At 30.0% G+C, this 15,993-nt stretch overlaps 1 long non-coding RNA gene across 1 annotated transcript in view; it reads right to left on the bottom strand.

Moving 5' to 3' along the window:
* The window catches only part of LOC142322029 (uncharacterized), a 285,094-nt gene that overhangs the window by 268,798 nt on the left and 303 nt on the right, over positions 1-15,993 (bottom strand). The gene's annotated exons all lie outside the window — the stretch shown is intronic.

The following is a 15,993-nucleotide window of genomic DNA, read 5'->3' as shown; positions in this document are numbered from 1 at the left end:
AATATTTTATCTTTTATCAGAATATTGTCTTTTGATTTATTAAAAAAGAGACTTTATTTTCACTTTTTATAGAGAACATATTTCTCGGGAAAAGCCAAAAATTAATAACATTTATTTTGATACATTACATTAGAGAAAAAAAGTATTGTGCGCGCGTGTGTGGGTAGGTCGGTGGTTGGTTGGTTGGAGAGAGAAATATGGAAATACATTCATTTAAGAATGTTTTACGTAAACCCAAAGCAAAATTGCCAATTATTATGAATTGGTCTTGTTTATCTGTCCAGATATACGAATACGAGTATAACACACATATCTAAACCGACTTTAACAAAACTTGTACGATGACTGATAATTTATCCAAAAAGAAAACACAGATGCGTTAATTTTTATATTTCATTCCCCGTTCCAATTTCTCTTATGGCTGGGATACACTCGAGGTACTAGACGCAAAAACACATGTTGTTGTGAACATTCATAACAAATTTTAAGATTTTGTTTTACAAGATAAGACTTTTGTTATACAAGATAAGATTTAAACGTGGTAAGGCCTTCGTTTTAAGAATTTAAACTTAAAATGGCTTTAGTGCTTTACTTCAAAGAAAAAAGTTTTTGTTTGTTTTTTTTTTATAACTCTTTATTTACAATCGGTTTCCCCAACTGAACCAATAATTAATTCATATGACACACTATACACTATATCATCTTTGGAAAGACGATAATCCAATTATATTCATCAAGATTAAACAAAAAAAGAAATATGGCAACAGATAATACATTAGTAAATGAAAACAAATTGAGTTAAAATTACATAAGTAATTTTAAAAAAGTCCAGTTAATGAATAAAACAGATATAGAATAATAAACAGTGAAACATAAGTACACTCAATATTAGACACATGTCTCATTCCTGTTAGAACCCATAACTCATTCCAAATAGTTGCCTCACAGGCAGCGTCTTTGCCTATTTCTCAAAGAATACAAACATCGATGAGGCCGATTAGTCATGTTCGGTAAGAAAGATTAGAAAAATAAACACAATAGTTAAATAAATTGAACCACAGATAAACAGAAGACAATAAGTCAAAAAGAAAGAAAATACCAGAAGACGATTAGGACAACTAGTAAGCAATCACTCAGACCAAACTCGCTAATAACGCAAAACTGTCCTAAAAAAGGCATCTTAACCATAATATCCGTCACGCAGGTCCAATACTTCGAGCCTTTTGAATAGTCTGTAAGAGTCTTTGTGTAATCCCCCTTACATAGCCTGTGTAGCCGAATGGTGTAAGGTGACAGTCGATCACGTGCAGTGGTCTGACATCCCCGCCATTGTCCAATAAATTTAAAATAAGAAGATTGGTATGCGAATTCAATCGGCATATGTATTTCGATCTCAAACGCCTAATATACTCCCGGACAAACGGGATACTCAGATGCCCATGAATCTATTCCTCGCTAACCACGATTAGGTTATATTAGTAATAAACCTCACGAACCACGGTGACTGTGTTATGTTCCTTAGTACCTAGCTCTGAAACCGCTGAATGACGTAAACGTTGTAATAGTGTCCCATAGTTGAATTCTGTAGGCCCAAACTGGTTTTAAGAACGCTTTGTATTGTAATAACTTGTTAATAATAATAGTACTTAATAAAAAAATAGAAATAGAAATTTTAATCAATTTTTCGAAAAAAAACCTTTGTAAAATATAATTATAATAGGTGGTTTTCCCTACCTCTCTTAATATAATGAATTTTTGCGGATTATTTTCAGCTCTATATATATATATATATATATATATATATATAGATAGATAGCTAATCACGCAAAGTAGTTTTGTATTGGAATATGGCATACAATAGTTTTAGCGTATAAAAAAACTGCCACGTTTTATTAGGTTATTCGAATCCAAAACTTTCCTTTAAAAACCAAAAGTCGGTACCATTTTTATTGAATAAAAACAAATACAATAAAAATTACATACAATTATTTTTTATTTTAAATACGAAACGGGAATTTCGATCTGACATTATTCAACCTCTTCCATATATCAATCAATAATTTAATTGATCTAGCACATTTTAGAAAATAAAACACTAATGTGTACATAATAACGATCTGCAGATATTAGGTTGGTCGAATGAAAAATATTGATCATCATCATTCATCAGTTTTTATCGAAGTTCTTATGTTTGTATACACTTCCTATTATAGGTTATAAATGATAGTTTATTTATTAAAAGATAACTACAATTTCACACGCCACCAGTATTTAGATCTTTTTTTATTACTAATTTCTGATATAATTCATTATATAATTTTAGAAAGTAAAAATTATACCCACAAACAAATTTTTAATCGTTTGTAGCTTGATAGAATATTATTTTAAGCTTTTATTATTTTAATATTCCCAAAATCGTTCCTTCCGGTTGAAGAATAGTTTTTGTTTTTTACACATAGTTGAATCAAGACAAAAACCAGGTGCCAAATTTAAACTATTGTAGGATATCAAAATGCATCATTTTTTTCCTGGGTACACGTAATAAACATAGAACAGAAGAACTTACACTAATGTATACAAGGTGCTAATAAAAAATAAAGAACCTTTAATCCATTTAAATATGCTTTATAATTCCGATTTAACACAGTAAGCCGGTCAATCGGAGTAACGTATTGACGGCAGTATTAAACGATAAGTAACAAAATACTGTTGGAAATCAAATCCAGAATGTACACAGTAAATCACATGTCATTTCGTAATTCAATGATTACATAAATTCTAAGGTTATCATTACAGAATAGTTGCGGTTAAGATATTTAAAAATCTATGTTCACATTGAATAAAGTAAGTTTCTGTTTAAGTAATCATTAAATACAGATTTAAAATAAAATATAAAATTACTTTATTTTATAGTTAACGAATTAGTATAACGAATTAGGGAAAGGTATTCAACAGTTTATTAATATACAAAACGATAGATTTTGTTTATTAATAAACCAAATGAGAAATAAGGAAAAATTAGGAGAGGTTCAGAATTTTGCAATAGATGAAAAGGGAGAGAAAAATAGCTGGGTTCAGGAACATCATATGTAGAGATTTTTTTTAAATTAAGGAATATAGAGAGAAGTGAAAGAAAGGGAAGAGAGAGGAAGAACATTTTAATCGGAATGATTAAAAAATGTATGAGAAGGGACAAAGTTATGTGAGAATAATGGAAGACGCTTTACAAACTGTCGAAAAACAGTTACCAAATAAAAAATACTAAGTAACTTGGAAGTTGAAGGATGCATGTATATAACAGTTTAATTTTGGAATGAAATTATTACAATGAAAGCGAAATCCAATAAAACAATTTTTATTATTAAATGAAAACTTAGAGAAAATTTACAATATTAAAGTTCATTATTTTTAAAATTGTAATATTACTAGAGAAACTTTTCTCAAAATTACGTTTCAAATAAACTTAAATTTTTATTTAAGTAATAAAAGAACAATATATTTTATCAGAAAAAATAACAGGCTTACGGTAAATCGTTTAAGAGCATGTCAAATAATAAACATTAATTTTCTGATGTTCATGATTCAACAAACTTCTTTATAAAATACTTTCTAAATCCCGTTTTTTTCCTCTCTTTTTTCGATGAAATTTCCAATAACGTTTCATTAAAACACCTGAAGCCTTCTAAATAAATCGTCAAAGTATAATCCTGCTTTTGACTGCAGTTCAGTTCTTTGTTCATTGTTTTCAATTTGATTCATTGTGTTGTTTTTTATGTTTTTATAGATACTTTTTTTGGCAATTTCTTTCTTTTCACTAATTTTTTGAACTCCACCGGAGTTATCCCTTCCCTTATTTTTTTTTCAAGGAATTTCCAATTCTGCCTCACTCTTTTTATTGTGTTCATATTCCCTCACAAACGCGCCCACTTAACACCAACATATAAAGCGTTTATTATTTTCGTCAATGTGGTCTTCTTTTATTTTTACTTTCCTTGCATCATAGCACTAGAGCTGTACTGCAGAGAGGAAAATATGGTAATCAGTCAAAAAATGGGGCATGGGTTTTTTTGCATTTCTCGACGTTTAATGACCCAGGGAGAACAAAAATCAGTGGGGGTAATATTCGTACGTACGTGCTTGGCGTGTTTGAAACTTTTGATTGGATAAACCGATTTTGATGAAATTTTGTACATAACTAGTGTATGTGAGGCAATTTTTGGTAAAACTGTGGGATCAATATCTCCAGAGGGTTGGAAGTTTTTTTAAGGGTCAATTTTCTAAAACTTTTTCAAACATAACTCCACTTTAAAATAAAGTGGAGTTATGTTATGCGTGGAGTTATGTTGGAGCTCAATATATGCGTGCATGCTTATACTATCATTTCTTTTAAAAAGATTTGCCATAAAATTCCCACCCTTAAATTTTTATTTATGCATAATTTTTAACCGAATTTTGCTTGTTCGTTATTTCTTAATTTTTTAGACGTGTGGTTACATAAATAATCTTGTTTTAATATGAGAAATCTACTGTTGTTAGCCATTTTGGTTATTTACAATATAAATGTATATCTCAAGAACGGATTGAAGTATTTACATTGTATATATATATATATTAATTTGTAAGTCATTAATCTCTGTAGCTGGTTGTATCTTTATTTGAATTTTGTTCAACTGAAAACAAATCTTATTACAAACAAAATGATACCTTATTTGATTAGATAGATTAAAAATTCAAAGTCAGCCTGAATTATGAACTATTTTCATTTCCTCGATTATGAATGAAATAGCAAACAAGAAAGGTGTACGAAAAAAATGGCAGTGCGGATCTGTTGTGGTTATAGATTCATCTACAACAAGTTACGCAAACTTGACCTTTCTTTGTATAAAAAATTGTCAAGTTCCTAAAACTGTTCTAAGGCGTAGGCATTTCTCAGTCTTCATATTCTAAATAGAATTAATAAATGCAACTATAACATAAATTAGGAAGTTATGTATATAATAACGAACGTTTAAAAAAATAATCTAAATTTTATTATTTCAAAATAACTTTTAAAAACAGAAAGAAAATCAACGAATAAGAATCTGCTTATCGAGAGAAGAATGCCTTACTAGGATAAAATTTACTAAAAATTGAAAAGAAATCAAAACAATCACATTCATATAGAAGCACTTTTTTAAATGAAGTAAAAATGATATCTTTAAATAAAAACGCAAAAATTCAGAAATCATATAAGAAATTAAGATTTTTTGCTTCTTAGAAAAAATAATCGAAATTAATTCATGGAAATAATTATACCGCCCTCTCCAGAATTAGGAAGTGAATAACCATCCTTTCTAAAAAGTGTATAACAAATTGAAGAACTTATTAGAATGACCTTTCTTTGTATAAAAAATTGTCAAGTTCCTAAAACTGTTCTAAGGCGTAGGCATTACTCAGTCTTCATATTCTAAATATAATTAATAAATTCAACAATAAATAATAGTATTAGATGTAAAATTTAAAAAGCATATTTCATTATTCAGAAGAGGCAATTTAAGTACATATATAAATATTAAATAAATGCCTACTTTATTGATATCTAACATAATTACACATTATACAAATTCACGCCAGAAATTTAGGAAAGATATTTCACAGACAGAGAAAGGAACTGGTCATGTACTGCCAGTAAAAATTAAAATAAACATTAGAAGATCGCTTACCACATCAACATTAAAAAATAAACTACTAATAGCAAAGACTATTAATGAATACTATGTTTTAATAGTGTTATAACCCTATTAACATAAAAATAAATATTATATAAAGTAATAGAAATGAAACTATGTGGAGATAATAAATAAATAAAATCAGCATAAAATAAAATTAAACATTTTCAGGCATTACCAACCATCTCAGGAATAGTCGACCTGAGACTGTACAAGATAAAAATGGTTCGCTGTCTCAGAAATGGTTGGTCTGAGACTGTATGAAACTACACTTCATTTACATTCATACACATCATTCTAATTCATCTTCTGAAGTAGTACCTTATGGTGGTTCTGGAGTCTAATAAGAAAAAGAAAGGCATTAATTGCTAAATATTTAAGTATATAAGCATTAAACAAATATGAAGAAAATCCAGTTTTATTTAAATACTACTTTTAGAAACCTATTACAATGAAATATTTTCACTTTTTTTTTTGACAAAGTGAAATAACTGTGGTTTGATCTTGTTATAAATTAAATCAGTCTGGTCGATCAGTCTATAAAGTTTTTACACTTTTTTGTTAACAATTATTGAAACAATATTGTTATTTGTAATGAGGATATCATTTACACAATTAACAGTGGTACTGCCATTGCTTAACAATGATTTACTTAATGCTACCAAGTTTTTTTTCTTTTTTTTGTTTAGCCTCTGGAACCAACATAAGGTATTACTTCAGAGGATGATGTATATGAATGTAAATGAAGTGTAGTTTCATACAGTCTCAGACCAACCATTTCTGAGATGCATGGTTAATTGAAACCAACCACCAAAGAACACCGGTATCCATGATCTAATATTCAAATCCATATAAAAGTAACTGCCATAAAAAGTAAAAGGATTAGAATCTAAGAACTCTCGATTTTGAAATCATCTGATCTGCGATGACGAATTCACCACTAGACCAATTCGGTGGTTGGTATTAAGCCATGTGCTTATGTTGCGATGATTTTATCCGTAATTAAAATCGGTTACAATCAATTGATTGTACGGTTATTTGAACTAAAGAGATAGAATTTTCTAATTGTCTTTGTAAAATAATTATGTTTTGCTGTATATATGCTTACATTCAAAATAAGTTATATCCATTTTATTATATTTTTCAGGAGGAGTAGAAAACTTATGGAATGGGTCAAAGATAAAATGTAAAATAAATTACAGTTAAATTATATTATCCTAATGAGTTTTAATTCAAATTTTCTGTATGAAAAAGTAATAGCTTACAATGTAATGCTAATTTAAATTTTGGATTTAACTTGTTTTGACTTAAATTTTGAATATGGCTTATTTCAAACAACAGATTTTTTAGGTTAAAATGGATACTTATTTTGAATAAATTGGTAGCCAGTTGATAAAAAAATGAAACAAACAGGATGCAGTACAAGTTTTACTTACTTGAAAGTTTGAAGAAACAGTGCAAAAAATTAAAAATTGCATTCATACTACTTTCATTTGGAATAGCATGAACATAATTTGCTTCAATAGTTAGTTACAAGATTATAACACTAAACAATAAAATTAACACAAATAAATCTCATTCAAAAATACAAGAAAAACACTAATGAATACAGTAACAGTAACTTATTAAAAAAACTGTACACAGAAGTAATTTCTTCAATATCAGCACAGTTGCGTTCTTCATGAGGTTGTGGAGCAGGTCTAGTTAAATCAGCTGATGACAATGTAATTTCTGTAAAACTGGAGAGAAGGATCATTGTCAATATCTAGCCCCAATTTATTGAGAAGGTTTTAAACATCACAAATTTTCAGTTTTGGTACTGGCCTTGTTGTTTCTGGTATGTTGACACCATGGTTTTAAAAACGATACAGCTTTTGTTTTTACATACTGACATTATTATTATTCTGTAATTTTTAAAAAATATTCATCTTTGATAACTGCAGTGAGGGAAGTGGTTTGTAGATTTATTGTATCTAGAATTCCCATCATTTATCCACCAGTCAACAGGATAGATAAATAGTGAATCATGTTTTCTAAAAACACTGTGGTAATCTTCAAGAAGGCTTATAGTTTCTACAGATTTGGCATTTTATTGAATCCTTCCAAATAATCTGTCACATGGTAGGTGACTACGGCCTCTTACTGGATAAAGCATAGTGGCGGATGTGATGGTACGTGGACAGCTTGAAAACCAAGACTGAATCATTGTTAGCATTATATTATTTTTATTTTGCCCACCACACCCATCACTAGCAAATAAAATGTGATTAATATTTTCCAAATTTTCAAGTTTAGGCAAAACATTTACCAAATAATGATGGGCACAACTAGAGATTTCATTTGCTCCTCTTTCAAAATTTTCTGTACGTGAGTACAAATAGTTTTTATTGTTTGAAACATCACAAACTGCTAAATTGTACAGGCCTATCTGACATGAATTGTATGCCTCTTGTATTGCAAATTCAGGCAAAACATGTACTTGCTAGAGATCAAATGCAACTATAAGTGTATTCAGATCTTCACTTTTGCTTCTAATGATTTTATAAAATGTTCTGCTTCATTTTTTGTGTAAATAAAGGTCGGTATTAAATCTGTCAACTTCCTGTGCTCTTGCATTTTTAATTTGGTTATGAAGAAATTCACATGTTGTACAAACATCCACTCTAGGGGTATTAAATCCTATATTAAACTCCATAATTAAATATTCCATAAAACATAGAAAACTTAACTTGCAAATATTCTTGTACACAACCATAGTACATCTTATGAAGATGGATGGCGAATACTTTTCAGTTCTGATGGCAGATAAATTCATATACACTTATTGCAGTCATAGTGGCTTTCTCTGGCTTGTAGGCTACTGATGAAGGCTCTTACTCTGTTTTTCCAGTGGACATTTTTATCTTTTACCCTATTGCCTTCCCTAGTTTCCTTAGCTGGTTGACCTGTTGTAAAATAACCATTTAGAACACCAGTAATTCTGGCTTTTCCAATGAGTTTCACTACATCTTCATATAACTGAAAACATATACAATTTTTTTCCCTTGTTGGGTACTGAAGTAAAACTCAACAGACTGATTTCTATTTCTTTTACAGACGTAAAAATTTCTACGTCTGATTGCAGCTTGTACTTTCATAATTAGCAAAATAAAATTATCCTGATCTATTTTAGACCTGTTTGTGAATATTCGGTTTCTAAAAGAAATTACATCATCTTCATTAACATTAAAACATTGAAAAAGAGAATTTTCAACGGGCTTATCGTGCTTACAGTGAGTTTGCTGCTGCAAGCAAATTGAATAAAGCATAAGGATCACTGTATCTTCCTTGTTTACGTCTGTCACGACCAGTTTCATTTCTGCTTAGTTATCTTGAACCTTTATTAATGTGCTCAAACTGTTGAACTACCTTCCATAATAGACACAAAATAACAACAAGCAAAAATATATAACATATCACTTTAACTGTAACTGTGAATTAAACTCACAACTTGAGGCTACTTCCCGTGCAAACATAATCTAAATGCTAATCGCGCGGATTGCGCATGCGCCAGACGATATACTAAGAGAAATAGGATATAACTTGGTTTGAACTAAACAGATTTTTGGATATAACTTGGTTTGAACTAAACAGATTTTTGGATATAACTTGTTTTGTAGGAAATGCGTGCATTGAATGAAGTAGAATAAGAAAATATAATAAAATAACTCGTAAAATATAAAAACAATTTGTGCCCTTAAGATCGCACGGCCGAAGTGAAAACTTGTATGGGATCGCAATCGTTTCGAATTAATACATATTACAAGTGGCATTTAATGTCTATATTCAACAGCCACTTTAACCTTTGACCCCTAGAACCAACTTGAACCATGGTTTTTACGATTATCCCCCGTTTGTAGTTAAATTTTCCCGCTTAAAGAGTGTATTTACTGCAAAATACACAGTAAAACACGGGTTTGAGATGCCCCCAAAATTACAACAAAGAAAGTTTCTATTGAACCTCCATGTCTCTTTTCACGGGTTTATTCGAATACATTAAAGAACGGCTAATGATGAATGTGTATTCACATGTTGAAACATTGATTTATTGAAAAGTTCATAATACAACATATGTTTTTACTGCAAATAGCATGATTAATTTTAAATTTATGATGACGATGTAGGTCATCATTACTGTCAGCGATATGTGTGTTATATCATTGATCGAAAAATTATTTACGTTTCAAACTTCAAAATAATTGTTGGTTTTTGTAATCTAACAGCTACTCAGTTAACGCTGTAAATTAATAATGATGTTCTGCATCAATCAGTCATCATTACTTTCAGCGGAAGCAGGTGTAGTGAATTTTTAATTTTTTATAGTTTTATAGCTAATTATTGACAGCAGATGTTATTTTATTTATATTTTACATAAGAAACGGGATTTCTCAGACATATCTTTCGTTAAGTAAAGAAAAAGGGCGTATCTCGAAAACGGTGTGTCCTAGGGCACTTTTAAAAGGCTTAAATTAAAGGCTTAATCGAAAATAGTACTTTGCAATCACCCGGAACGATAGGTCTGAACTTAGGTCCATGCGTCTAGCGGCCACCATTCTCGAGATACTAGCGCGGGCGAAATTCGCCCCTACAGAATTGCTGGACCAAAAGAAAATTTAAAATTTGTTTCACGAAGGAAGATAGTGAAATAAATTGTCAATGTGTTGTTTTACTCTATCTACTTTAGTCTTTCTTATGGCCTTAACACATGGAAGTTACAAGAAGCACCACTAATAGTATTTTTCTCATATAATAATGAAGGTCACTGCAGTCAGTATGTGTAGCGAATAAATTGTCAATTCTATTTCCTGGGTGATTTCTATTTTTTTTTTTTTTTGAGCCGTATACAATTGTTTAGTTATAACTTCTAAAAAAATTATCTAAAAAAGATTATACGAAATTCGAAAAAGTATAACTAAAAAATTATATTTTTTCTCGATTAGGAATAAAATTTAGATCTTTTTTACAGTAAATTTGTTACTGCATTAAAAGCAACAAAATAGATAAATTTAACTTCAGAAATGATTGATAAAGTCTTAACCAAATTTTTTTTTACTATAAAGAAATTTTGTTTTAGTAAAAGAGAATTAGTATATTTTCTTACTAAAACTGAATTATTCTTTCAACAATTTAATTTTTTAAATTTAAAAATTATAAAACTGTAATTTGATATTTTATTTCATACTATTCTGTTATATTAAACGTATACGTTCAATAATCCTACTCATAAAACTAATGTTAAGTATTCGGTGCTATAATAATGCAGCAAAACCTTTTTAGTAGAGCGGGAACAATATTATTAGAAAAAATTTAACGAGTAACTGAGTAAAAGAAAGAAAATCCGATGAGTGAGAATCGATAAAGAAAGAGAAAGCTTGCAAAAAAGAGAAAGACAGAGGGCTACTGAGAAACGTTAAGCCGTTAAGATCGGGAGACTAGGTAAATGAGAGTTTAGGACTAGAGAGAATTTCTCTGTTCGAAAACAGACAGGAACGTAAAAGCTAAGTTAAGCCAAGTGAAGCGGTATGGGAGGGTTTAAATGATCTCTGATTACTCTTCATTTGTAATGCAAATGAAAGAAATAAATACTCTTAAAAAGAGAGACGGTGATAAAGAGAATGAAACAGAAAAGAAAGAAAGATGTGCCATTGACATGGATGCGGTGAGTGAATAACTTTTTTAACACTACAGAATTTTTTTCCGACGTTTCTTAGTCAGATATTTATTTCATTACTTCCTTCAGTACAAAAAAATTATTTCGTTTTAAACTTTTCACTGTAAACGTGTTAAGCAATATAATAAAAAGATGCATTATTCACTCCATTTCTTGTAACCCCTTACAGCCAGCGGTTTCAAAAAAATATTCTTAAACCCCGAAATTATAATTTCTTTTCTTTTCATAGCTACCGTTCTCATAAAATAGGATTTTCGGAGTATTTCATCCGAGAAAAACGAGTTACAACCCTGGAGGGATGATATTTATTTAAAATTACAGTAAAAAATAAAATACACCTACGTAAACGGATTTTTATACGACCAGAAACAATTTTTCCCACATAACGAATAAAAAAGAAGAGGACAATTGATTAAATGGAAAACATTCAATTCTTACTCGAATTGTGTTCATTACTTAGCATCTTCATCAACAAACTTCCTCAACAGACGTAATGTCTGTTGTGGTCCATGTAATATCGTGGTCCAAAAAACTTCATATTAAATTTATTTTTTCATCTCATTATTTATTTGTTTATGAATTAATTATAGTAATCCAGATATTAATTTTCACTTTTTCCTCCAATTACAAAAACAGGACGATTGAGAAAATGGAAAATTATTCAGTTTTCAATGGAACTGCGAGACAATCAATAACATCATTAAATGTGTTTGTTATGCAAAACGGAATTGAATTAAATTATAAATATTAATTAAAAAACAGATTATTTTATAACATTCATCAACACCGCTACTCTCCTTTCATTTAAATAAATTTACTGGCCAAAAAAAAAATCAACATTACAAGAGTACAGAAATAAGGTTTATTTGTTTGTTCTTCCTTCTAAAAATGTACAATCAATTTTGTTTTGAGTTCAACGTTGTGCCTAAATATTTTTGAGATATTTAAAAACTTTTCCGGTAACTAGATTTTCTTTTACTAGTACATAAATATGTCTAGAAAATAAACGTGAAGATCTTATTTTTCAATGCAATTGAATTATAATAAATCTTTACTTAGAGAAATATCTAAAATTCATTTTTCCAGGAATGAAAAAATTATGGTATACCAGGGGAAATATATCGTTTTCATAACATTTTAACGATTACTCTAATAAAATATTACAGATTTTGAAGAATTAATTTATCCACGAAAAACAGTAAAAAAATTAACTTATTCAAGATGGTGGTCTGTTTTTCGGTTTCAAATACTGAAAATTTTTAATATACAACACATCACATTTTGTCAACAGGATAACTTATTTTATCAACGTTTTAACAAAAACGTAAAGTAAGATTAACGAACAGAATAATTAACATGTTATCGGACAAACATCCAGTACTTTGAATTATTTTTTAACCATACTAGTCTTCCCTGCCGAATATTAATGGATATCCTGTTCACATCAAATAAAAAATCAGAAATGCTCCACAACGGTGGAACCGGTTGTCTGCTCCAGTTTTGTGACGGTGGGTTCCGTGTGATTACAACATATTATGTAAATTCAGAGGGTATTGTCTTCTGCAATAAGTACATACGAATCACAAATTTATTTCATCTTTACCACATTATGTAACAACAGTATGGGTCGCTAAAAAAAAAAATAAGTAATAAAAAGAATACATTTTTCAGAAATGTAGGCGTCTGGTTGATTTATAGAGCGGTTCTGTGACTTTTCTAAATAAATGTACTGATGGAATTTGTTTAACCTACACTTAATTAGGTTTTTCAAATGCGTTAATTAGAAAATAAAATTAATAATAATTATTAAACATAAAAGAACATAAGACGGAGTTGTGTTTTTATATATATATATTGTTTTTACCGACTTAAAAGAAAAGTACGATAACTTATTACTTTCGGTCGCACGGTAAGATTGGAATTTTCCAAGTGAAATTGAATTTTCTTCACATTTTGAGGTAAGAGGAGTACGAAAATATCATTCTCTTAAAATGTAATTTCCTTATTTTATATATATATATATATATATATATTGTCGCCGAATGGCTTCGACGGAAGGTGGCGCTTTATAACTTTGCAGTAGTCCTGAGAAGGGCTGTTGTCGTCGATTGACTTCGATGGCTCGTAATTTATAACCTTATGGTAGCCCTGAAAAGGGCCGTTTTTTGCGTTAGCTCAGAAAAGAGCTGTTGGGTCCGGAAGCTGGTCTCCGGCGAAGTCGGGGAGTTGCGGCTCGTCCATTGAAATCAGACCGGGCTTCGCCTCAGCGGCAGTGGTGCCCCCCAGAGCCCCAGTGTCGGGTCGGCGTCGGTTGTCTTTCCCCGGCGCGGACGAGGCGGTTCTTCCCAATCGATTCCACGCTGGCCCGGTTCCTGCTGCTGAGTCCGCTGGCCAGGGCGATTGTAGCCCGGCGAGTTGGAGCGGGAAGGTAGCGTCCGCGCCCAATGGCTTCCTCGGCAGGGAATGGTTTTTTAATAACAAAAAAGTCTGTGTTAGTTTTATTAAACTGGATAAAATAATACAGAAATTAAAATTACTAATTATAAGGACGGATATAAATGGTAATCCAAAAATCTTTTGAAATAAATACAGAGTTTAGTGCTGCGCAAATGAAAAATTATTGTAAAATTCACGTATCACATGGACTGAATATTAATTAAAAACTGAGCAACAGCTCGCTGCTTCAACGAAATAAAAAATATGTAATTACTACGAAGAAAAATCTTATCGCGATCTACTCATGGCGATAAACTCAAAAATAATTACAGCCGATTCAGTACGCACAAATTTCCCCCTTCGAAACCATAGAATCAAGTCCTTTACGATTTACCACCAGTCTCGACCCAAACGTCAGAGTTGTAATGAAAACGATTTCGCATTTTTTAGAAAAGCTGCTCAAAACACAATACCCAGCGGCTGTACATTTTCTTACAAGTTACATCAAATCTGCATTGGCGGGAAACATTTAATCACTCTTTTATTTACAAATATCACCTCGTATTTACAAATAATACCTCAAGTAATAACATTTTATTTTCTTCATTATTATACTTAATTTCTTATTAGCTTATAATACGAGTTTTATTTTAAAAATAACAATTGCTAACTGAAATAGCTGTTTTAAAGTGACCGATCTCTTAATACTTTTGTTCAAAAGAACACTTTTTGAAAATTACGCTTTTTGCGAACCTGGTATAAAACCCCTATAGTTATAAAATCATACTTTTTAATTTTGTTGCATTTTCCCGTGAGAATAATGTCGTTATTAATTAAAAGTAATGAAAAAGAGAGTTTTTTTTTTCCATTTCTTTAATATAAATTTAAGTGAATAGTTAATTGAATGAAATCGCATATTTTATATTAAAAAATTGGGGGGAAAGTATGAATGTCTTGAATTTTTTAACCATTATTATGAAGCAAGTAACTAAGCTTTAAACTCCTCGGCAAAAACAAACCGCGACTAATATAAAAGTTTGCAAAACTTATTTTATACATTTATTAAAAGTAGTTATTTCTAATTTAAATATATATTTTTCATTATAATAATGATATTCCTTCACGTGCGCGCGGTATTATAACACACACGCGCGCGCAAACACCCGCAGCCACCCATACGAATTCAGTAAAAATACACAAATTAAAACCTAAAAACAGAAGTAAACTCACAACAATAATCAAGGTAATTAAAAACTAATCTAACTAACTTTAATTTTTTAATGATTTCACATATTAAGTATAAGTCTTTTAAATATATTTGAAATTTTTATAAAACTATCCTATATTGTAGCTTTTTAAATGATTCTTTAAATGGATATCTCTACATAAATTCACTTCAGTGGAAAGATAATAACTAAAAAATTTCAAAAAACACTTGTATGAAATAATAGCATTCCTTCTTTTTTAACGTCCCTTAGTCAAATAGAATCACCCAAGATTTCATATAAACAAAGATGCTTTAATGTAAATTGAAACCGTTTTAAGATTATTGAACTAGATTATTGAACCGTACTATGAAACAGACAACAAATAAAGCAAATTTTTAAAAATACTTACAATTTTATATACGTATTTGTATTATTTTATAAACAGAGGAAAAATGTATGGCCACCATTTAGGTAAGAGTTGTATCCCGATGTTTTTACGTCAAATGTTTTTTTTTAATGCCCTTTAAAAAGTTGTGTCACAATTACACGCTTTCAATTTAACACGTGTGACTTGTTATTAATGTCGGGCTTCTGGGAGATTGAAACGTGGTGGTTTCATACCGAAACGTTGGTTTAGATGGAGAAGAGCATTTGTTAAATTTTACTTTTAATGGAAAAATTATTTAAGGATTCCTATACTTTTTGAACACCAGCATTTATATTACAGACACATATTTTGATGTAAGCCTGGGATTTTTTATGAGACGTGTGTGTGCGTTGCTTCATATTCGTTTTTATTTACACTTAATTCCCCATCAGTATAATGGTTAAACTGATTAATACAGTAAAAATTCATACTACTACTACGTTTGCTAGAATAGGCGCTGCTACTGAAAAACTGAATTTTAAATTGCAATCGAAAATTATACTT

Source organism: Lycorma delicatula, chromosome 3 (assembly GCF_047948215.1).
Source record: "Lycorma delicatula isolate Av1 chromosome 3, ASM4794821v1, whole genome shotgun sequence".
Lineage (NCBI taxonomy): Eukaryota > Metazoa > Arthropoda > Insecta > Hemiptera > Fulgoridae > Lycorma > Lycorma delicatula.
This window is presented reverse-complemented; position numbering and strand designations above follow the sequence as displayed.